Source organism: Copadichromis virginalis, linkage group LG23 (assembly GCF_057382275.1).
Source record: "Copadichromis virginalis isolate Kocher_CV1m ecotype Utaka linkage group LG23, C_Virginalis_male_GT1.1, whole genome shotgun sequence".
NCBI classification, from domain to species: domain Eukaryota; kingdom Metazoa; phylum Chordata; class Actinopteri; order Cichliformes; family Cichlidae; genus Copadichromis; species Copadichromis virginalis.
The window spans coordinates 18,038,992-18,064,545 of NC_140639.1; the positions used below are offsets into that span (position 1 = coordinate 18,038,992).

Here is a 25,554-nt window from a genome sequence, read left to right on the forward strand (position 1 = left end):
AATACAGGTTGATATAAAATAAAGGAGTAAAAAACACTCATTTAAGTAATAAGATTTATTGGTAACCTTAACAAGGCAAATTACACTTTGCACTGACATACAAATTGTGTAAAATGTACAATATCTATGAATACTACTGATAGGTTTGTAGCATAAACCTATTCGCTGGCACGTTAAGACTATATAATTACACTGCTAAGCAAGACACAAATAGGCAAAGTTCTTCATGTTACTCGTGCACGGGAGAGAACCGGACAACCGCTTGACTCCAGTTGGTCTCGTCCGTTCTCCCATACACTGTCCTTTTATTGAGGTTACATGAATATGCATAGGTTCATTAACATACGACGTCTACATACAAACAAAGAGTACCTTGCCTGTGTGTGTGTGTGTGTGTGTGTGTGTGTGTGTGTGTGTGTGTGGGGACTGCTGATCAAAGGGTCAAACATCCTTGGTCAGGAAGAGGGTAGCCTCCCCCTCACCCTAGATGGTTCATCCTAGATAACACGGTGAGGAAGTCCTGCAGTTCATCTAAACAAAGAGCACTTAGACTAGAACAGACGCAACTACGTTAATCCTACCATAAAATAATAAGACACGGTGTGACCTCTCATGCTCCCAAAGTGCTGTCTAATACACACAAAGTTTGCAGACTATCAAGGATCAAAACCTCTACCAATCTACAACTAATTACAAAACTCTAAGCATATATAAGTAAATATTTCTAAGCATAAATGACAATCAACAATACAAATCTAACATTTCCCCCCTTTTTGACCTTTATGCCTGAAAAGTTCCCAGGTATGAATACGTCATGTCTGACAGTTTCAATGCAAACCTTTTTATACTCAGCATATGTCAAATCACCCTAAATTACTGAAAGGTACACAGTTTAATAAATGTATTAGCAGTTACCCCATTCATTGAGCTCATCTCATGGCAAACTGCATCTTACGAGCAACCAAAGAAATTGTTAATTTAATAGTGAAACTAAAAAAGTAACATTTTCAAAAACATCTCAACTTGGTGGTGCTTCCTCCGGGTGTGCACATCACATGTCTTTCTGCAGAGTGGTTTAAGCTCTGCAGGGCGTCATGAATGTCTCTTCCAGTTGTTTCCATCACTGTCCATAGGACCAGAGTCCAAATGTATGTAGAATAGACATTCAAACATACTAGTTGGTTTTGTGGTTCGTCAACATGGGTCTCAGCTATTTCCAAGCTGCAGACCTCTCAGCACTCTAGTTTTATGGCCTCTTACCAGCCCCCATCACCTGACTTCAGACCTTCGTCTTGTGAGGGGGATATTTATGACTCCTTAATTGTCCACGCTCTGCAGAAAAAGCTCTCTGTGGAAAGGGTGCTGGGTTCCGTCATCTTACTACTGTTATGATCCCAGCAGCCTTCAGAGTGTCATCGTATGCACAGTATAGTGGCACAGCATTAGGTGATGTTCATAGGAAACTGCTGTCATCACCACCATAGCTTCTGGTTCCTGTGCTTTCACAGAATCATGATGTCATCCTCGAACTCCTTCTGTGCTGTCGATGGAGCTTGACACGCTCCCCTCATCCCACGAGTTTTCATGTTCCAACGCTGCTGAAGGTTTAAGGCAGAGCACGTCGTACACCTTAGTCGTCTTCCTCAGCGTCAATATTGAATCTTTCATTTTATTTAAAATCTTGCTGTGGGAAGTCTCCTCTTGATTTCCTGGAAGCTTAGTAGCACAGCTCTCTGTGTGATGTCTGCTGTGCTGAAGATGATCTCTGATCCTCCTGAAGCCTCTCTCCCATCTTGTGGACGATCCTCTCCTCTATTTTGCAGGCAGTTTCATGGTCCTTGCTGTGGCTCCAAGGTCTGATTTCATGATGGGCCCCAATCAGCTTGATCTTTGACCTCAACCACTGCCTGGGCTGTCAGTTATGCCTGGAATGGTTCTCGCTTCTCACTGGGCCTCTGAAGATTTCTCAGGAGATTACTGCTGCACCTGTATTTCATTGCTAGGAGGAAAAACTTCTATTTGGAGAGCATGTCAACAATCATCAAACCACATTCTTTAGTTCAGTGAACTTCACTTATAGGCCATCAAAGCCTCATCTGAACATGGGTTTAATACCTGTAAATAAACGGTTAATCACACAAATCGCTGCAAAAATTATATAAAACAAAATTTAATGTTAATTCCAAAATTTAATGTTAATTCATTGTTTCATATTAATCCTGGATCCCCCATCTTGACACATGGACACTCCCATGAGTCAACTCATCAAAATCAGATTCCTGTCTCAAAGAAAAAGATTAGCTAGATCATATCCCAGGTAACATCAGGGCATCTCCTCCTCTGGAGCAGCACCACCCTGGACCTATAATCCTGCAATAAAAATGTTAGTGTGCTTTGCATATTAAGTTTGCTTAACACCTGGCTCTCCCAGGAGCCTGCATACACACCATCATGGCCTGGAAAACAAAATCTGGAAGTAAAATCAAACTTCATACCTGTAAACAATTGTATCATAAGGACAAGAAGCATTCAACATCAGCAAGACAAGTGTCATGTGCAGGTTTTCTCAAATCAGTAAACTACAATTATTTTCATAAGTCGCCTCAGACATGGATCATCCCATGTACTCAGGCAACATTAATGTAATCGGTGACTGCTCTTAAGCAAAGTCACTCCACTTATATATTACTATGGGCTCAAAAGTGGCCAGCTAATGAGCCCATATCAAACTATCCCAGAAACACTGTATCTCTTATTAGTTTCACTCATGTCACTTGTCCGGTTCAGCTGAATCTTCCACAGCATTCTCAAAGAAACTAACATTAGCAATACACATTGACTGTAGTCAGACAGAGGTCAGACACAGGTCAACAGGTTCCAGAGGTGCCATAAAAACACCATAAAGTCAACCCTAGCTGTGGAAAGAAGTAACACCAGTTCTCAACACAGGAAATTTCACACAGGTTATTCACATTATCAAAGTAACCTTCACATTTTCCCATCAACACAATGCAACAGCATCACCACTCATAACCTGTAAACACAGTTTTCCTCACACATAAACCCAGAAATCCTGTAATAGGAAAAAACATCAACCAGTTATCCTGGTATAAATCGCATCATCAATTCACATGAAGAACTGGCATGCTGTAAGAAAAGAAAATGCAAATATTAGCGCTTGCGCAGGCGTATGCATACTTTGTCACAGATATCTCTGTGAGCAACTCAAGCCTATGAATAACACACCTGATAAATGCACAGACACAGAAAATGGCATTTAAAAGGTTAAATCATCATGCAACCTCGAGTGTTGCTGTCATCTTTCTGCTCCTGTAAAAGGAAACACATGGGTTCATCTGCACCTTTGTCAGGTGGGGGTTAGCTTCACACAATCATGTTCAGTCAGTCAGTCAGATATTTTAAAATTCTTACTCATTCACTCAGTGGTTCCTTCTTTTGCTAATTGTGGAAATTATCATCGCATTCGTTTCCACGCTCAGCAAAACGACGTTATTTCAAAAAGAAAAATAATTTAGACTGGATTTCCTCGTTGAATCCTTTTTGGGGGGGACTCTCATTTCCTAATTGTCCCAAATAAGTGGCTTTCTCCTGAACCCATTTTAAATGTGGAGAAACTCACTTGCAACAATTTTCTTGACGACGTGTAACGCTTTTAATTCCCGACTTGCAGATCTGCTCAAAGAAAAGAAATTCACAAGCAAAAATCAGTGCTTGTTCAAAAATGAAAAATAAAAAATAACAGAGATTATCAAACCAAACTCTCAGTGCACTGTGAAAGTATCAAAATAAAAAGGCCTTGTTAAGTCATGACACAAGCTCCTCATCTCAGGAGGGTAAATCATACCATTAGCATGGTTTATCATACCATCATACTAATCGGCAGGCTCAACTTCACAACAAAAGAAAAATCATCAGCTAGATTCACTCCAAATCAACCATCAGCTGCACAACACACAACATAATCCTAATGTCTTATTAGCTATGAGTTTAATTACCAGGTCTGTGCTCTTCACTCATTTAGGCCACAGATCTATTTTATTCAATTTTCCTTTTCCCTTCATCATAAAACATGTGACATGCTGTCATGCACTTCACAAAACAGTCTGTTCTGACGTATTCAGAGTTGTGTATCTAAATACAGGATTCACTCGCACATCAAAGCAGGAAACTCAGTGTTTTAGAGTCTCCACTCAACACACAACAACTCCAACACATCTCATTCACTCGTGCTAGAATTCAGTCACCTTTCATTAATCTAAAACCGATCACTAATTTGCATATCAACTATTAACCCACTAAGTTGACAGGACGACAGAAAAGCATGTTCAAAATAGTATCACAAAAGACAATTTCCCTCATACAGTAAATTACATGTGCTGCCTCAATCAAGCAGGAAGCTTCTCCCAATTTACCATTTTAACAACTAAATTTATTGTCTGATCACTGGTTGGTCAAACCAGGATCTTTTTTCCCACAAAAGTTAAACTGTTGTCCTGCAACTTGGAGAGTCAATTTTTTTCTTTAGGATAAATTCAGTATTTAATAACAAGTGTCTGCTAAATTGACACTATTTTAACACTGATGAAAGATAACAAGCTAATTTTCATTACATGTGTTTGTGTTATTAGGCAGGTCTAATGCATGTCTGTGGAGCTGCATCTCCAGCAGAGCATGTTCTTAAAGCTGCCTTTCCTACACATTTCTCTGCTATTATTTAATCATTTCTTAACTAATGTGCTATGAGTCTTCATGAGTCATTTTGTGTTTGGAATTGTTAGTAGGGTTAATGCATGTTCTGCTTGTGTGTGTGTGATTTTGTATATGTTTCTATTTTCGCAATGTTTCAGACTCCGTCTCAATTTTCCAACTTAAGCAGTCAGTTTTCTTTTCCCCAGGTTTGCTAACCCAAATTTTGATTTCCCACATTAAATAATTCCTATGTGTTCTCACCTAGTCTTCTCACTCTGTTGTCCTCTCCCACTTCAACAGTCCAACAGCCGGCAGTTCTCCTTCAGCTTTGTCCCGTGTCCCACTGTCTCTTCTTGCCATTTTACTCCACAGGTGGCAAATGTCAAACTCCAACTGTTCAGTTCTCCTCAAACGTTTTCTTCACATGCACAGTGAAGTCACAGCCACTCTCACTATTGTCCTCTGATGCGGTTGACTTCGTGCTAGTGGCTGAAGTGCTGCTGCTGCTGCCTTCCTGGGCGACTTCTTAGCAGCTGCTGCCGGTTTCTTGGCTTTGGCCGCGGCGGGCTTCTTGGCTTTGCTCTCAGTAGCCTTGTTCATCTTGAAGGATCCGGAGGCCCCGGTGCCCTTGGTCTGCACCAGAGTGCCCTTCGCCACCAGACTCTTGATGGCGGTCTTGACACGGGCCTTGTTCTTGTCCACATCGTAGCCTCCGGCAGCCAGAGCCTTCTTGAGAGCGGCCACAGACAGGCCGTTGCGCTCCTTGGAAGCGGCCACGGCTTTCACAATCAGCTCGCCCACGCTGAGGCCAACCTTCTTGGGCTTGGAAGTCATCGTCTTCTTCTTCTTGGCCTGAACCTCGGCGCAGGGCGCAGGGCGTGTTTATGATGGAGCCTTTCCCACCACAGCGCTGGCACGTTGAACGCATCATGAAGGGTCCATTTCTTTCATGTCGCTAGCCAGCATGCTAGCTGCATGTGGCTTGCCCGAGTCACTCAGTCCTTTTTGAGCATTTCAACATGCTGCCACCGCCATCTTGCTCGCCCCTCCGTGGAATTCATCCAATCAGACAGGAAGATGGGTTTGCTTTCTTCTGCTGCTGTTTATCCACATTGCTGCTGCTTTGCTGGGACTTTTTGTGCTCAGGGCTTGCTGCTGTCTCTTTATCATGGAGCTGCATTCCTTATCTTCAGGGAGGAGTGAGCTCGCTTGTGAGGTTGAGAAACACATGGCACTGTAAATAAGTCAGCCAGAAACTTGGCCTGCATGTTTCCAATGATGTTAAACTATAACTTTCTTCCGACCGCTGCATGTGGAAAATTGATTCAGGTCTGCTTTTCACCTGAAAGTGACAAACTAAGACATTTCATTATTATCATCACTGCTTAATCAACACATATCTCTCTCTCTCTCTCGCTCTGTGTTTTTGTGAACAGTCCTTTCTTAAAAGCAGAAAATGAAATTATAGTTGTTTTTTTTGGTTGATCAACACAAAACCTTTTTCCTATGATTATTTTTTTCTACAATATAAATTCTCCCTCTTATTCACTCTTTTTTTTTTTTTTTTTTTATTTACAATAGCTGGTGACCTGCAAAATCACCGCTATCACTCACAATCAAAGGCAATTACTCTTGCACAGTGCACAAGAACACTGTGATGTCAGACACATTCACACTCACTTCGTCATCTGCAAAAATAAATCACATGGCTGATGATATGTGCCATGGTGATCCGTAAATATGATCACCAGTTTATTTAACTATTTTTCAACCCAACAAACAAATAATCAAAAACATGATGCTGATGTTATGAACACTCTACACACAAGTCAAGATGCAGGAAAACTGCTCATGGAAACGTTGCACACTCCAGTTATCACAGTTATCATAGCGCTGTTTCCCTCTCTTAGAGTAGTTCTCAGACAGCTCTCGATCTGATAATGTGTAGCCTGCTCATCAGCTCAGAAGAAAAAAAAAAAACTGCAACGCAACATCACACAGTAGTTGCTCTGCCCACAGTGGCAAAGTCTTACACTTTCATATTCAACTCAGCTTCTCCATCATGTACTTTTAGATGTTTCATACAGGGTTCAGCATATTAGTTGTTTTCACAGGTGTGCTCTACATCCCAACAATGGTTCATAATAAGACGACAGTCTTCCACACAGGTCAAGTGCCTCTATGCACTTCATTAGTTTAAATATTTATCTATATCACTTCACCTCACATGTCATCGTACTGAATTTAAGCAACCACAAGCGTAATGTAGATGACTTTTAACAACTATCCACCTCAATTACGTCTATGGTCTGGCACACAGGCTGAAGAGTTAACGTTTTGTGTCAGCAAGGGGTGGGGGGACAGCCACCCACCAGAGCATAGCTGCTGATGTGGGCTGGCCTTCTCCACACGCTCTTCAAGGCTGGTGTGTTTTCTGAAAACTTCTAACATTTTAATCTCTTCCATTTTTAAGCCTGCGATTAACCGCACGGCTCAGGTCCGCGTGAAACCCGCGTGACCGCGCTCGCGTGAACCCGCGCAGCTGTGGAGCCGTCGCTCTCTCTCTTTTTTACATAAATACTTTGTGCTGCCAGGAGCAAAGTCCAGCACAAACGTCTGTCTCCCTCCGACTCACTCTTGGTTGCTTAGAAACCCATGATAACAACAACAGTCGGTGTCACAGACCACATGTTCTGCTCCGCACACACTCACACAACAACAACAACGACGACAACAAAAACAACACAAAATAGGCCTATCGTCCAGCACAATCTGGACCCCGCGGAACTTCTCAACGCCCCACAAAGCGGCGGAGAACTCACCTCTAGCCACACAAAATAGCGAGGAACCTCTTGCTCCACAAAGTAGCAAGGAACCCGGGTATCGCTACACAAAGTAGCGAACTTCTCAACGCCTCACACAGTGGCGGAGACTGCACAACGACACGGTTATAGAGTCGGCCTCTTCTCAACGCCTCACACAGTGGCGGAGACTGCACAACGACACGGTTATAGAGTCGGCCTCTTCTCAACGCCTCACACAGTGGCGGAGACTGCACAACGACACGGTTATAGAGTCGGCCTCTTTAAACTTACTTGGCGTTGCTTAGAGTGTAATATCAGCCCGAATCCCGCCGACCGTCATTCATCGAGGAGAAAGGACAGACCGCGAATCCACAGGAACTTCCTGGCTGACGTCAGTCTGTCAGCGTGCCTCTCCTCCCCTCGGTGAATGCGATTCCAGGGCTCCGGCATCGAAGGACCAATTAATGATAGGTTTGTAGCATAAACCTATTCGCTGGCACGTTAAGACAATATAATTACACTGCTAAGCAAGACACAAATAGGCAAAGTTCTTCATGTTACTCGTGCACGGGAGAGAACCGGACAACCGCTTGACTCCAGTTGGTCTCGTCCGTTCTCCCATACACTGTCCTTTTATTGAGGTTACATGAATATGCATAGGTTCATTAACATACGACGTCTACATACAAACAAAGAGTACCTTGCCTGTGTGTGTGTGTGTGTGTGTGTGTGTGTGTGGGGGGACTGCTGATCAAAGGGTCAAACATCCTTGGTCAGGAAGAGGGTAGCCTCCCCCTCACCCTAGATGGTTCATCCTAGATAACACGGTGAGGAAGTCCTGCAGTTCATCTAAACAAAGAGCACTTAGACTAGAACAGACGCAACTACGTTAATCCTACCATAAAATAATAAGACACGGTGTGACCTCTCATGCTCCCAAAGTGCTGTCTAATACACACAAAGTTTGCAGACTATCAAGGATCAAAACCTCTACCAATCTACAACTAATTACAAAACTCTAAGCATATATAAGTAAATATTTCTAAGCATAAATGACAATCAACAATACAAATCTAACAACTACTATTCACCATTTAGAATAGATATAAAGGGAATTCTTTCTAAAGCTAAGGGTACTAAAAGTAATCATTTCAAATCACAGACATTTACTTTAGCATTGTAACTAAAACAAAGGCCTTGGCCCAACAGATATCTAGTCAATTTCTTTAAACAAACCTTTTTGTATAAGAACAAAAACACAGTTGACATGAAGACTATATTACAGTATGAGGATCAAACTGTAAGTCGATCAATACAGACCAAAACCAGGAGAGTTTAATATTCCAAAGTCCATATCATCCTGGAACTGCTTATATGACTGAGCCATTGGTATCACAATGGTGTTTGCACATTTTCCCAATTGGGAAACGTGATGCATCACCAAACAGCAATCTTGGTCTTGGTTCCATTCCAGCTGGTGGAATGCTGTTTAGGCCCGTGGCAAACATCAGTATGTCTTGTAGGGAGACTGCTGTTTTGGTATCTAGAATTAAATAGAATGTAGCTAAAGATAAATCTTTATTTTCTAAAAATTTCAAATACAAAGCAGAATATCAGAAACTTGGATCCTCAAATGTTCCAAAGTATTATGTTTTTCCTTTTTTTTCCAAGATTAATAGCACAAATACCTGTTCTATAGCAGAAATATCACCTGACAGTTTAAACTTAAAAAACATCATAAAAGTAATATTCATGAAAGAGCTGCTTTATTGGTTTGCACTGATCGTAGTAATTTGTTTGCAGTACAAGTTTTGTATTATACAAACCTTCAGCGTCTATCAGATAGTCTCGCCAGAATCCAAGCACCCTGGTTTCTTCCTGCCGTCTTGAACTGCCAGGTTCGCTCAGGACCACTGCAAACATGTCCTCTAAAAAGTCAGATGTCAGTGGCTCTGGTCTTGAGCACATGAAGGGTTGGAACAACAAAGGATGCTGCTGCAGGGCATGGATTACACCAAGTGTTGTGAGGCCATCCTTAAATCTATAAGGGGAAAATTGTCATCAGCACTACAATAAAAACATGAAAAACACTTTTTGAATGTTTTATTTTAATTATTCCAAAAGCACAATGATTTTTACATACTTTATTGATCCTAGGGGGAAATTAGATCTCAGCATTTAACCCATCACCCTTGGGGTGAGCAGTGAGTTAGTGCTGGCTGTCTTTCTCAAGGACACACCTGGTGTGTGTGCTCTCATCAAACGTGCTACCTTCTGAATCCCAGTCTGTTTTATCCATTGCTCCACCATGCCACCTTCAGAATTTATATTTTACCATCTGCATTTCTATTCATCAGCAAGGGAATGTTGCAGACTGGAGCTTAACTTACTTCAGCCACAATGTTGCAAATGCATTTTCAGCCAGTACAGTACGGTTTATTCTCAATAAAACCAATAATGTAAAAGATCAAACCACCTACAAACATCAAATTTGCACTGCATTTTTTAAAGTACCTGCCTAAACATGGTCACTAGCTGAACTTGTGTTTGCAGCTTTGTCCGTTTTATGCGGGGACTGATAAGTAACAAGAATTCTAATAGAATAAGTGTTTAAAAGTTTGAAATTTGATCTCTGTCCTTGCAGCTTCACATGATTTTTTCTATACTGAGTAAACCACATGCATGATAACTCAAAACCTTTTTGCAAACATTAGTATAACAAACACAAGTATAATTAACCATGGAAACAATAAATAAAAAGGGAAGATGCAAAACTGTAAAATTAAGCAAAAACATACAAATTATTCAAAAAAAAATTTGGTCAAAAGAATAGGCAGACCACTTCTGTAGCTGTGGTCTGTTATCAATTCAGTATAGTGTTGCTTACGGTTTAAAAACAATTTTGTTAAAAAACTATTATTAAAATAGTGTAGCTACATTGCCCCATTATTTTGTATCAGTCCAAATACTTACAAATATGTTACCTTTGGATTGAGAAGTGGTTGCGGTATATGATGTACCACCTAAGGTAGTCCTTAATGATGTTGCCTTTACCATCTAAAGAGTCCGGAAATCCATAGCAGCCAGCTGTCTGCAATAAGCTGCAATGCATTTCAATGCACCCATGGAGTTCCTTCAGCGTTGCAGCATTGGATATCTAGTGTTTACATAAGAAAAAAAAGAAAATTGCAGTATCACAGGTTGTTGTGCATGACGTTCACATCAAAATTATTTTAAATATAATTACTAGTGCACTTCAATGTTTGGTCTATATTTTAAAGCATGTTATTCTGGTATTGTTTTCTACTCCTCTACTTAAAGTCAAACATTTATCTTTGTTCATAATTAACAAACATCAGTACACTTAGCATGCTGATTAAAATTACAACTACTTTGGAGCACAGTGTTACAGTCCAATGTGCAATTAACACATCAAGCTTTGTGATAACAAAAGAAATTGTAGTTTTAAAATAGAATATTTAAATCAACATACTTCCAACAGAAAAGCTTTTGTAGCTTCATCAGTTACATCTTCAATTGTGACCTCCACCACATCAGACTTTGTTGTCCCAATCAGATGCTGGTAGAGTGTCTTGGAGAGGAAGGCAGGCCCTGGACCACCATGTACCAATGATGTGGCAATCATTCTGCCAGCAAGGAAATATTCATCCTCTCTTGCAGCTGGTAATGGATGTATTTAGTTAGTTATGCTAAAATAATGTTTTAAATTATATGCCTTTTTATTTTAATAAGCAATTAATCATCCAAGCTTAACTTCAGAATGTATTAATTTAATTTTATAGTCAGATGGTATAACTTTCTCACCAGCGCTGTCAAATGTAAGAAATTTGCTGTCCTCAGGTCCATCAAAGATTCGTCGTGATCTAAGGCATTTCATTAATAATGTCAAAAATTCACATTTAGGACCACCATTATCCATTCCATCGTCACGCTGTCCTGCATCATCGCTGAACTTCACAAGTATATCATCAGTTGGGTTGTAAGACACACGTCTAAAGCCCCGAGCTGCTCAGTCCCAAACATTTGCTCTGTTTATATTAAATCTGCTGACAGATGTTTTTATTGTCTTAGACGCCAGCTCTTCAAGTACTTCTGCAGCAGTCAGGCCATTTGTACTAGAACATAAAAAAATTATTTAATATCACATAAAATGAGGATGTTAATACTCACTTTTAGCATATTTACATTCTCACATTTAAATGTATACTTACCTTTGTGTTTCACTCTCATCCTTTTCGATGAGAACTTCTTTGTCTGAGTCACTATCAATTACAATCGGTGCATAAACACTTGTGTATGTGCTGCAATAAAAAACATTTAGTGGGCAAAGTAGAACATTTCTTAAAATCTAAAGTTAACTAAGATTTTATTGGTCTAGTGTCTCAATACACAAATTTCTGTGTCCAAAACATACCTGTAGCAGGGACCTTGAGTCTAAATATCAAAAATATATGAACAGTTAATATATTTTATGTTTGTAGCCTGTATGATAATTATTAATGACATTTTTCAGAGTCTTACTTCAGAAGAAGTTTGCAAGTTTGACCCCCTGTAAAGAATTTAAATAATTTCAGAATTTACAATATAATACATAATAATGTATTTTGGCTCCTCACTATTCACGGTCGCCGCACTGTATCCTCCACAATACAAAACTTACCTATTTCTTGAAGGTGCTCTTTCCGGGGTGCTGTGATTATCTGGAAAATCCCATACCTGATAAGTAGTAAAATAAGCTTAACAGCACTTTTTAAAACTTTTAACTTTTCTTGATTATATTGGTGTATACAAACACAGACACACACACACACACACACACACACACACACAAAACAATGGTAAAGAAAAAAGACTAACCACAGTGTCCGACAGTGGGCTTTCTACTGCTTTTACTTGAACTTCATTGTCCTCTTCAGATTCACACTCTGTGTTGCAATCTGCAAATATTCAATGATTCAAAACATACAGTCTAATTTAAATATATGTATGTATTGAAAGCTATATCTAACAATTAGCAAACATATAGAACACTTTGGCTATAAAGCACAAATTAAATATATTTAAAATCTGTGGCAAAATCATGTCACTCTCTGATCAACATTTTTTTGAAAAATCTTGAATTATTTTTAATATCTAAAATTTATGATTGTCATTGCATTATCAGAATCACTTACCAGTATTTAAGAAGTCATCATGGTTGCAAATGTAGAGAGTTATTCTTTGATAGGCCTTCCCTATGGCATCCTTGTATTTTTGGATGTTGAAAGGGGTGTTGGTTCCAGGAATTGTGTTAACTTCCCTTGCATCAGGGTATAGCAGTACATAGGGTCCATCGGCCATGTCCTGGTTAAAGTCCTTATGTTTTTTCACGCTGGCAGACAAGATTTGCTCAGTTGACCAGTGAGAATGAACATCAACTGGAAGTGACTTTCCTCGAACAGGTCTTATACCATCACTGGTCCTTCTCATGATGCCAATCTGTATCTAGGAATGAGATTAACAATAACATGTTTTTACATCTTTGCTCCTACATGGTGTTCCCTGTCTTCCATTTTATTTCTGATCTGTAGTTGTGCTCCAGCTGTGCTGTGACTCAAAAGACAACATTAGCGACTAAATATAGTTTTAACAGGGGGCATATATTATTGAAGGAATGTTGACCAAAGGCTGACAATTAAGAAATTCTGATCAGGTTAACAATTGTAAGCCCTGTATCAGTGGTGAACTACAATCCCCAAGAGCGGCAACTAGATCGTTTCTAGTTTCTTCAACGTTCCCCAAGCAACACTAATGTCCAAGGTTGTGATTAGCTGAACACACCATATGCAGGTAATAAACAGCAATCAGCCTCAAAGTAAATTAAACAGAGATAGTACGGGGGGGTCCATAGCTGTAGAGGACATAGTTGGCCACCCTTGCAATATATACAGTTCCTTTCATATGCATATGGAAATTTACAGCGATGCCTTGGCAGTGCTACAGGTAATTTGGATTTTGTATTAGCAACAAAAGTGGTCAACTTCCACGTTCAAGTTTATGACATACCTTAATTGGTTTTCAATCAATTACTCAGAGCAAAATATTAAAATAAGATTACATATTTTATCTTAACTTTCATTCTATATATGTATATAAACGGCACAGCATGCTACTTTTTTTGTTTAGCAAAGGACAGAAATCGCTAAAACATGACGTTTTCATACTTTTATCCATTTTTTTTAAACCAGTTCTCCATGAGCAAAGCATAAACCAAGCGTTCATAGTAATAAAAAAACAACAACAATCAAACTAACAACAGTTTGCACATTACCTTTATTATGAGGCGTGGTTGGTCTATCCTTGCTGGTGTTTTCCGCTGGTATCCATCTCCGTGTGTTTGCAACAAACTTGCCGTTTATTTTGCAAATCGAGCTCAACACTGCCCCTAGCGTCCTGGAGCACTTCCGTTGTGCTTTGTATTTTGCATGTGTTTTGTATTTTGCATGTGCTTTGGATTTTGCGTGTGTTTTTGATTTTGCGTGTGTTTTGTATTTTGCGTGTGTTTTGTATTTTGCATGTGCTTTGTATTTTGCATGTGTTTTTGATTTTGCATGTGTTTTGTATTTTGCATGTGTTTTTGATTTTGCATGTGTTTTGGATTTTGCATGTGTTTTGGAGTTTGCATGTGTTTTGGAGTTTGTACGTGCTTTGTCTCTAGGGGCCACCGTATCAGCCAAACCGATTTGCTCAGTTGTAAATAAAACAGCGAAGTAAACGTGACCCGACAGACAGAACCTGAGTGAATGAAGTCCAGCGTTAACCACTGAGAGCTAAAACTCAGCTGAGGTTTCAAAGCTGTGTGCCGGTGATTGGACATCAGCCGCTGATGAAGCTGTTCGCCTATAAAGTGCTCTGTAAGGAAACAAGCTCCAGCAGCTCTGCGCTCGGGGAAAACACTATATTTACTTATCTTGTGCAGAAAAATGCGCTGACATTGCTTTATATCGAGTACCGGCTGCCCAGTTAAACTGTGACTATCACCAGGTAACGTAGGCGCGTTTCTTGAATTAGCAGCAGGTGTTAAACAGCTGACAGATGAGGAGGAGAATGCATGCAGGTAAACTGAGGGTCTGTTGAGCTGATCGCTGGTTTCGTGAGAAAAATGTCAGCTTGTTCTTTATGTTACAGAAGCACAGAGACACAAGACCAGGCGGAAAGAGACGATCGTTCGGTGAAAATGAGAATCTGCGAATGCAACATGTGGAACACAGAGAGTGGAATATGTAAACAAACCGGTTAACGTAGTAACCCCCTGGGTGCACTCTGCATGCTAATTGTTAGCAGAGCTAGTGAAATCTCTGAAAACATCTGAGCACTTTTGCAAACATGTTCTATGTTGACAACCTGACCAGACATACGTCGCGACATTCGCGGCTAAAACACTGTTAAAAGTGTAGCTGGTGACAGAAAAACTACACCACCACCATTGCTGCCTGTGATTTGATCTGCATTCTGGGATACCTGGCTGCCCCAAGTCTACACAAGCAATCGATTATCTAGGATCGACCTGTTTTGACTTACTTTGCACGGCAACCAATCAAATGTTAGAGAAGCTGCATGGGCAGCGTTAACCCCGCCCCGTGAGTTTGATGGGTGACAGATAAAATTATTTCATGATGAGAGCCAGGCGCCAGGACTGCCAAAATGAAATAAATAAATATAACATTAAATAATTAATTAAATGTGTCAATAATTAATTAAATGTGTCAATAATTAATTAAATGTGTCAATAATTAATTAAAATGTGAAATACATAAATAATTAATTAAATGTGTCAATAATTAATTAATTAAATGTGTCAATAATTAATTAAAAAGTGAAATACATAAATAATTAATTAAATGTGTCAATTATTTAATGGTGTATTTAATTAATTCATTATGGCAGTCCTGGCGTTCCATACACACGGGTGATCACACCCACAAACTACACCCTTTTTGGCTCCTACCTCAAAGCACACTGTGTTCTGTTGATCTTATGTGCTGCACAATAATGTTTAATATTTAGTATTTACTGTCATATTCCCATATATCATTGTGATGTTGTTTATTCTATTACTCTTGTTCTCTTCTGCTTGTTTTCTTTTTTCTTTCTCAACAGGTGATCCAGGTGATCGATAGATGCATTTTTTTTTCTCTTTTTTTTTTCTGCCCATTCTGTTGGTTTTTGTTTTTTGCCCTTCTCCCCCGTCCCTCTTCTCAGCTGTTTCTTTCCCTCTTTCTTTCTCCCCTTCTTTCCCCCAGTCAAGTCTGTCCCGTATTCAGCAAGTGAAAATAAAATAAACAATAAAAGGTGAATCAAATGGACCATTACGGCAAGGCTGGGATGGTCAATTTGGTAAAGTAAATCCGTTGGGCATCTTTCTTTGCCTCTAGACAATAATTCTGATGGCAAAAGAGCCAAACGGGACAGGCAAAAAAAAAAAAAAAAAGGATGCCACTCTCTTTTCAAATCAAATCACTTTTATTGTCACATCGCATGTGCAGGTACACTGGTACAGCACATGTGAGTGAAATTCTTGTGTGCAAGCTTTGCAAGCAACAGAGGTGTGCAAAATACAATACAATAACATAAGAGCAAGCAAAATATAACAATAGGTAAATCTGAAGATTATAACAATAAATATATGTACAAATATATATGAGTGTATGCACATTACTGAATATGTATACTAAATATGTATATCTATGTGTGTGAAAATTAAATAAAAATTTAATATACAGAGTGGCAGTTGGAAATGTGCAAAATGTGCAAAAGTAGCATTTATGTACAGTATGGAGTGCATAATGTTGAAGTTCCGGTAAGTGATGGTGAGGTGTGTATGAAGTGTTCAGCAGTCTGATAGTCTTAAATACGTTTATTTGTGTGAGCAAGTTTTCTCACCTAGCGCAGACACGCGAGAGCTCTAAGCTGCAGCAGCAGCATGCAAAGCAGACATTGGTTGCACGAGTGACATGCAATTATTTGCTTGGATTCTTATTTTACCTCACGCATTTGTTATGATATAAAAATCGTTTCATGTCAGTTTGTGGAGGAGGCGTTCACTGACACACTGAATGTGGCCTGCGCTCGACCAGAGAGCCGCTGAAAACACTCTCAGCTCCGGGGTGTTCATATTAACACTGCAGGACTAACAGAGAGAGACATCTCTGTGAGTCTCTGAGAACTCTGAATCAAGATCACCTAAGATGTGTTTTCACATTAGTAGTAATATACCTGCAGTCTTTCACCATTTGGAACATCAACAGCTCGACCTAAGGAACACAGACAGACACCTCTACCTAAGGAGTGCAGGATGACATCGGTATCAACCATGACGAGTAGCCAGGACGTCGCCCAAGCCACAGCCGCTCTAGGTACGTCTACAGGCATATGCACCCGGGGCCCTCATTGTAAAAAACAACGCTGTGAAAACGTCGTAGATGGGACTGAATTTAAGTTAGAATATCGAGGCAGTAAATGGTATGTGTATACCGTTAAATATACCAGTGGAGCAGTTATGCTTCATGTAGATTGTGGTGAGGGAATGCTTTGGGGGGAATCACAAGCCATGTCTACTAAAAACTGGAAACTCTTTCGCACTGTTGTTTGTGCGGACTTGGACAATGTGGGCTTCTCAGAGATGCTGTATGTTTCCCAGTGGAACAGTCCGACAGGCCCTGAGCTTTACTGGGTCGAGGCTGATCGTTTCAACCGCAGCCCCGATGACTTTATTTTTCTCAATGTATGTGATGACGGGGAAAGTCTTATTGCTGCCAGAGGGGTTGAAAACTGGAGGTTAAATCCTTACCCTCTAAGCATAGAAGAGCGCACTACATGGTTTAAGGACATGTTTTTATACAGTGGTGCGACTGGAGAGCTATGCTGCGTCTGTTTAGCCAGATTGACGACGCCATCAAGAGGGATAGGCTCAACACTGCATACGAGGGTATTAGAAAACGCCTTGTTTTTGATGATTTTGCGACTTGTCCGAAGACTGGCTTGCCTTCTACCCTGTGCAAACCTAAAATCATAAGGCCGTCTGACAACTAAATAAACCAAATGGTAGGTTGTGTGTGTGTGTGTGTGTGTGTGTGTGTGTGTGTCCTTTCCATGATAAATGGTAAATGGCCTGTATTTATATAGCGCTTTACTAGTCCCTAAGGACCCCAAAGCGCTTTACATATCCAGTCATCCACCCATTCACACACACATTCACACACTGGTGATGGCAAGCTACATTGTAGCCACAGCTGCCCTGGGGCGCACTGACAGAGGCGAGGCTGCCGGACACTGGCGCCACCGGGCCCTCTGACCTGATATTTTTATGTTCATTCAAAAAAATGTACAGATTGCCATTGGGTTAAAAACATTTGAAGGTACCCAGAGATAAATACTTATGTGAGATAAGTAAATAAGCACAGCATATATATATATATATATATATATATATATATATATATATATATATGGCATATATATATGGCATATATATATGGCATATATATATATATATATATATATATATAGCATATATATATATATATCATATATATATATATAGCATATATATATATATAGCATATATATATATATATAGCATATATATATATATATAGCATATATATATATATATAGCATATATATATATATATAGCATATATATATATATATAGCATATATATATATATATAGCATATATATATATATATGGCATATATATGGCATATATATATATATATGGCATATATATATGGCATATATATGGCATATATATATATATATGGCATATATATATATATATATATATATATATATGGCATATATATGGCATATATATATATGGCATATATATATATGGCATATATATATATGGCATATATATATATGGCATATATATATATGGCATATATATATGGCATATATATATGGCATATATATATATATATATATATATATATATATATATATATATATATGGCATATATATATATATATATATATATATATATGGCATATATATATATATATATATATATATATATGCCATATATATATATATATATATGGCATATATATATATATATATATATATATATATATATATATATATATGGCATATATATATATATATATATATATATATATATATATGGCATATATATATATATATATATATATGCCATATATATATATATATATATATATATGGCATATATATATATATATATATATATGGCATATATATATATATATATATATATATATATATATATATATATATATATATATATGGCATATATATATATATATATATATATATATATATATATATGGCATATATATATATATATATATGGCATATATATATATATATATATATATATATATGCCATATATATATATATATATATATATATATATGCCATATATATATATATATATATATATATATATATATATATATATATGGCATATATATATATATATATATATATATATATATATATATATGGCATATATATATATATATATATATATATATATATATATATATATATATAGATGGCATATATATGGCATATATATATATATATATATAGATGGCATATATATGGCATATATATATATATATATATAGATGGCATATATATGGCATATATATATATATATATATAGATGGCATATATATGGCATATATATATATATATATATAGATGGCATATATATGGCATATATATATGTATATATATATATATATATATATATATATATATGGCATATATATGGCATATATATATATATATAGATGGCATATATATGGCATATATATATGTATATAGATGGCATATATATGGCATATATATATGTATATATATATATATATATATATATGGCATATATGGCTTCTTCTATGTCCACTGTGAGCGACCATCTTTGACATAGATGGCTTCTTCTATGTCCACTGTGAGCGACCATCTTTGAACAGAGGCGGGGGTTTACGACACCAACTCTCTGCCATCTATAATCCAGTTTTGAGATCCCTTCCCAGACGCCTTAACGCCCACTCACATCCTGGGCCATCTGACCTCAGGAATTCGCATGATAAGGTGGGGCCAGGTTTCACAATGAACACACCTGAAACTCTGGCTGATTGGGACCCACGCCCAGTTTCCCACCTTGGCTCAGGCGATTAGAGGATCATCAGGGGGTCCTTTTGTCCCTCTGTGGGGGGTCACTCCCACTAGGTTTATATCTGGGACTTTCCACCATTTGACCTTAGAACTGAAGAAGCTTCTCGGATGAGAGGTGAAACGTCTTCAAGCAACTTAAAGAAGTCCAGACGCTTTTCTTTGCAAGCTCCTTTGACAATGCAAATGTACTGTTTATACGATTGGGGAAACCTGCAGTCAGCTGAGACTGACGAAGTCACTTGGATGTGTGACGAAACATTTCTCCCACAAAACGCTACGTCCAGATGAGCAGAATCAAGTTTTGGAGATTCATTAGTTATAGTCTTTTTATAGCTAAGGGAGTAGAGTCTGTAAACCATGTGTGTACATCTAGTATATCAGTATTTATGGATGCCAAATGGGGAGGTGATCGTTTTATGCTGTGACCTTTAGTGTTGTAGAGACTGGCTACTTTAGTTGGATCACTTGTGAGTGTTGTTGGCCAGGTGAAGGCAATAACACTGTGGGCTGCTGAGCCGGTCCTTGATGTGATCATTGTGTGGACAAGCTCTCCATTTGTGGTTGGTCACTAGTATGCTTGCTTTACTTAATTTTGTGGATTAAAGTAACTTGTTGTGGTATAGGGCCAATTGTATGCGGCCATTTGTGTGGTGGACACAACAGATCAGTTGACTGTGAATATCCACTGCTCCTTTCAGTTTGTTTGTAACAGTTTGTGTAATCCTTTTGAGTTTGTGGCTGTTGTGCACCTTGTGTTGGTCACATGTTACTGTTTGTGTGTTCAGTGTGGCAACTTGAGATCCTCATCAGAATCAGAATCAGAAAGACTTTATTTATCCCCAAGGGGGAATTAAGAATGAAGATGTCAACGAAAGTAATGTGAGCACTTAGTTTTGTGTGGTAAGACATCTGATGGTAAAATGCTCAAGTATGTGCTTTGGCTCAAACTTGTATGCAAGGTTGCCTTTTACTTTAACTGGTCTATTAGAATATTATTTGTTGAATGTGAACACTGTGCTTCTCCTAGTTTTTTCTGTTCTTTCAGGTTTGGAAGATCAGGAATAAAACAATTCCAGAGGGTCTTGTTAATTCATTTAAGGGTCCTAAAGGAACCCTTTTGAGGGCGGGGATGTTACACCCCTCTGCAGCCACTAACCTGTTTGCAGTGGCAGTGCAACAGTGTTCAGCTGTTGCTAACTGACCATACCTGGTGAGGTGTGGATAAAGGCAGGCTTTCAGGAAGGCACACCAGTATTTGCCTTAGTGGTATCAGCTACTTTAGCTAGCTTATTATATAATTTAAAATAAAACCTCTTCTCTATGAAATTCTGGTGTTAGTCTCCACATTTATGTTGCGGCTTTTGAGGTGGAAGAAAAATAAGATTTCCCAATGTGGCTAAAAATACTATTTAATATGCAGCCTTAGATGGTGACCTCATTGTACAAATAAAACAACATCTATAACCTGACTCAAACATTTACACAAATGTAAATGACAAAATGCAGTAGCAAAAAAAGTAGATATACACAGCAGCAGGCTTCTCTTTATCCCCATTTAGCACAAGTGAAAGAGACATGAATGGGGTGGTATAACTGATAAATATTGCAGTTTACATTACTAGTTTCCTCATTCAAAGGAATTAAAAAGCATTTTTGAATTTTGGAATTAAGAGTTAATAGTTAGTGAAGCAAAATACACCAAATTAAAACTTATGATTCAGTATAGAGAGTACAAATGTGGAGTCCATGCAACTCCCACCAACCCCCACGCATGCAACATGCTTACTAGTGGTGTCCCACTGATTAATGCCCTGAAAAAAACAGCAACACATGGCACCTTAGTATTACAAAAATTAAATTGAAATAAAAATTATAAGTAAAATACAGTTTAAAAAAAGTTCCCTGCAACTCACTCAGTACATTAAATCTCAACTACAAAAACAGAATTGGTCCTAGCACTGAACCCTGTGAGACTCAATAATTAACTTTTGTGTGTGAAAGATTATGTGAGATAAAAGGAAGATTGGAGATTTCGGTAGAAGGTAATTATTGAAGTTAACTCAGAAAGATCAATTGGAGAGAAAGTTTGTAAATATGGTACTGAAAGTAGATGTAGATAATGTTACATCTGTGACATAATTTGAGTAATTTTTTCTCTAATGATTAAAATTTTATTCGTAAAGAAGTTCATGAAGTCATTACTAGTTAACAATAAAGGAATGGTTGGCTCAACAGAGCTCTGACTTTTTGTCAGCCTGGCAACAATGCTGAAAAGAAACCTAGGGTTGTTCTGATTTTCTTCAATCAGTGATGAATAGCAAGATATTCTAGATTCATGGAGAAGGTTTTTGTTTTAATTTTTATAAAGCGGCAAACTATTTTTCCAGGCTAAATGATGATCTTCTTTGTGAGTGAGGTGCCATTTCCTCTCCAGCTTAACTTTAAGGTGCATATTTCAGAGTTATACAAGGAAGTTAAATACTTTTGATTTGAGGCTCTGATGTGAGTATGGGGTGAAGGAGTAAAATTATTAACAAGACAATCGACCTCTGTTGGAGTAGTGTTCAGGTAGCTGCTCTGCTATGACAGTGTGTTGGTACAGGGCACCGAAGACAAAAACAATGGAGGGGATTATATCCTTAAACTTAGTTAAGGCACTTTCAGAAAGACATCTACTGTGATGGAAACTATTCCCCACTGTTGTGTAATCAACTATTGTACACTCAACAAAAATATAAACGCAACACCTTTGTTACTGCTCCCATTCCCCATGGGATGGACGTAGAGACCTAAAATTCATTCCAGATACACAATATAACCATCCCTCCCAAACAGTGGTCACAAATCAGTCCAAATGTGTGGTAGTGGGCACATCTGCTATATTGAGATAATCCATCCCACCTCACAGGTGTGCCACATCAGGATGCTGATCTGACATCATGAGTAGTGCACAGGTGTACCTCAGACTGCCCACAACAAAAGGCCACCCTGGAATGTGCAGTTTTTTGTGCTATTGGGGGTCTGGGGACCCAGAACCGGTCAGTATCTGGTGTGACCACCATTTGCCTCATGCAGTGCAACACATCGTCGCATGGAGTCTATCAGATTGTCAATTGTGGCCTGTGGAATGTTGGTCCACTCCACTTCAATGGCTGTGCGAGGTTGTTGGATATTCATGGGAACTGGTACACGCTGTCGTATACGCCGGTCAAGCACATCCCAAACATGCTCAATGGGTGACATGTCCCGGTGAGCATGCTGGCCATGCAAGAACTGGGACATTCTCAGCTACCATCTGCCCTGAACAATGTGAACCATGATTCATCCGTGAAGCGCACACCTCTCCAACGTGCCAGACGCCATCGAATGTGAGCATTTGCCCACACAAGTCTGTTACGGCGACGAGCTGGAGTCAGGTCAAGACCCCGATGAGGACGACGGGCATGCAGTTGAGCGTCCCTGAGACGGTTTCTGACAGTTTGTGCAGAAATTGTTTGGTTGTGCAAACCAATTGTTCCAGCAGCTGTCTGGGTGGCTGGTCTCAGACGATCTTGGAGGTGAACCTGCTGGATGTGGAGGTCCTGGGCTGGTGTGGTTACACGAGGTCTGCGGTTGTGAGGCCGGTTGGATGTGCTGCCATATTCTCTGAAACGCCTGTGGAGACGGCTTATGGTTGAGAAATGAACATTCAATGCACGGGCGACAGATCTGGTTGACATTCCTGCTGTCAGCATGCCAATTGCACGCTCCCTCATTGCTTGTGGCATCTGTGGCATTTTGCTGTGAGACAAAACTGCACATTCCAGGGTGGCCTTTTGTTGTGGGCAGTCTGAGGTACACCTGTGCACTACTCATGATGTCAGATCAGCATCCTGATGTGGCACACCTGTGAGGTGGGATGGATTATCTCAATATAGCAGATGTGCCCACTACCACACATTTGGACTGATTTGTGACCACTGTTTGGGAGGGATGGTTATATTGTGTATCTGCAATGAATTTTAGGTCTCTACGTCCATCCCATGGGGAATGGGAGCAGTAACAAAGGTGTTGCGTTTATATTTTTGTTGAGTGTAAATGTAAATGTTATCAGGAAATGATCAGACAGGAGAGGGTTTTCAGGAAACACTGTTAAATGTTCAGTTTCTATGCCATATGTTAAAACAAGATCTAGAGTGTGATTAAAGTGGTGGGTGGGGACGACTTCCGGGTGTCATGGCAGAATGAGTGGATGCGTTTGGTGGCTGCTCCCTACAATCAGGAATAGAAAACACAGAAAACTCGTTAACAGACAACTCAATTGAGTAAGGCGAACGTAGTTGGTGAGGAATAAGGCAAAAGGAGGCCAAAATGCCAAGGGGACATGACAAAGCCGCAAAAACAAATGCTAACAATGCAACAGGACAAGATTGCACGAGCCCCAACAGTATAATTAGCGACTCAGCTGGCGAGCTATTAAAAGCTATCGAATCATTGAAATTAGAAATGAAACAAGATAACGAAAGGCTGAGAGAAGGCATCAACACGCTACAGCAGGAACTGGGCGGCAAACTCGATAAGATAAAGGAGGACATAAAAACTCTGTCGGAGAGAGTGGGGGAAGCTGAGGACCGAGTGGGAAATATAGAAGACATGACACTGGAGTTAACTGAAGCGCTCCTCCAAAGTTTGAAAACAGAAATTTGTTCAGAACATGCTGGTGGATCTAGAGTCAAGATCCCGCAGAAATAACATACGCAAGTGGAGGAAGGCACCGAGGGGAGATCCGTCCAAGACTTTGTTTCGGAGTTGCTACAGCACAAAATACCTATACCAAATGGGCTGGAACTCAAGATTGAGCATCGTATCTACATCGTATCTACAGAAACCGCGCCCTGGAGAATTCCCACGCCCGATTCTTATCAATTTCCAGGAATTCACAACGAAAGAACTTATACTCCGAGAAGCTTGGAAAAAGAAGCAAATCCAGGTGAATAGCAAGACGATTTATTTTGATCATGATTATGCATCAGATATTGTCCAAAAGTGCAAACAATACAGAGAAGTTAAACGGATATTAAAGGACGCGGGTGTGCGCTTCCAAACTCCCTACACGAGCATGCAGATCCATTGGCGGGACGGAGTCAGAAACTACAGCAATGCACGAGATGCGGCTTTGGAGTTGCAGAGGCGGGGATATGATGTACAGATCCCGGCGGTATCTGAGGAGGAGGATGCGCTAATTAGAAGGTGTCGAGAGTGGAAACGGGTCCCAATTTCCCGTCGAGAGCAAATTACTTCCCCGGGGCAGAGAGCTAAAAAAAAAGCTGGAGGAATTTCAGAGAAATGTTGATTAGTTCGGGGGACATCTCTCCCCTGCCACTGATCAGAATATCACAGGGTTGCCTCATCAATTCAAAGAACGGGAGGGGCAACACTGGATGGAGGTAAATACGTTGGACTATAAGATGGGAACAATATTTTCAGTTTTCAAACTTTTTATAGGGCCCTCCCTTTATGGAGGTTTTTACCCTAGACCTATCAACGGGGTCATGGTGGGAGATTATTTTTTCCTACTAATTGGGAGTCGCAAGTTTTTGATTATTTTTTGTTTTATGTTTAGTAATATTGTTTTTTTCTTCTTTTTTCAAATTTGAGGGGATGGTTACTGCACATTGTACAAGTCATGAGTGGTGTAGGTAAAATAAACGTTATCTCAATCAATATCAACGGTCTGGGGAATCCAGTTAAAAGGAGTAGGTTGTTATCTAAATTGAAACGACACAAGGCGCAGATTATATTCATTCAAGAAACTCATATGTCAAAAG

At 39.2% G+C, this 25,554-nt stretch overlaps 3 pseudogenes across 1 annotated transcript; 1 reads left to right on the forward strand and 2 right to left on the reverse strand.

Moving 5' to 3' along the window:
• Positions 1 to 194: 194 nt before the first annotated feature.
• On the reverse strand, positions 195 to 5,863 carry LOC146680576 (histone H1-like; annotated as a pseudogene).
• Positions 5,864 to 8,658: 2,795 nt separating this feature from the next.
• Positions 8,659 to 11,177, reverse strand: LOC146680577 (G2/M phase-specific E3 ubiquitin-protein ligase-like; annotated as a pseudogene). The gene is made up of 4 exons (XR_014917806.1): positions 11,008 to 11,177; positions 10,499 to 10,671; positions 9,341 to 9,555; positions 8,659 to 9,057 (listed from the first exon to the last, which is right to left on the reverse strand). The product of XR_014917806.1 is annotated as a G2/M phase-specific E3 ubiquitin-protein ligase-like (transcript).
• A 5,710-nt stretch (positions 11,178 to 16,887) lies between these two features.
• Positions 16,888 to 17,606, forward strand: LOC146680578 (uncharacterized; annotated as a pseudogene).
• Positions 17,607 to 25,554: the final 7,948 nt, after the last annotated feature.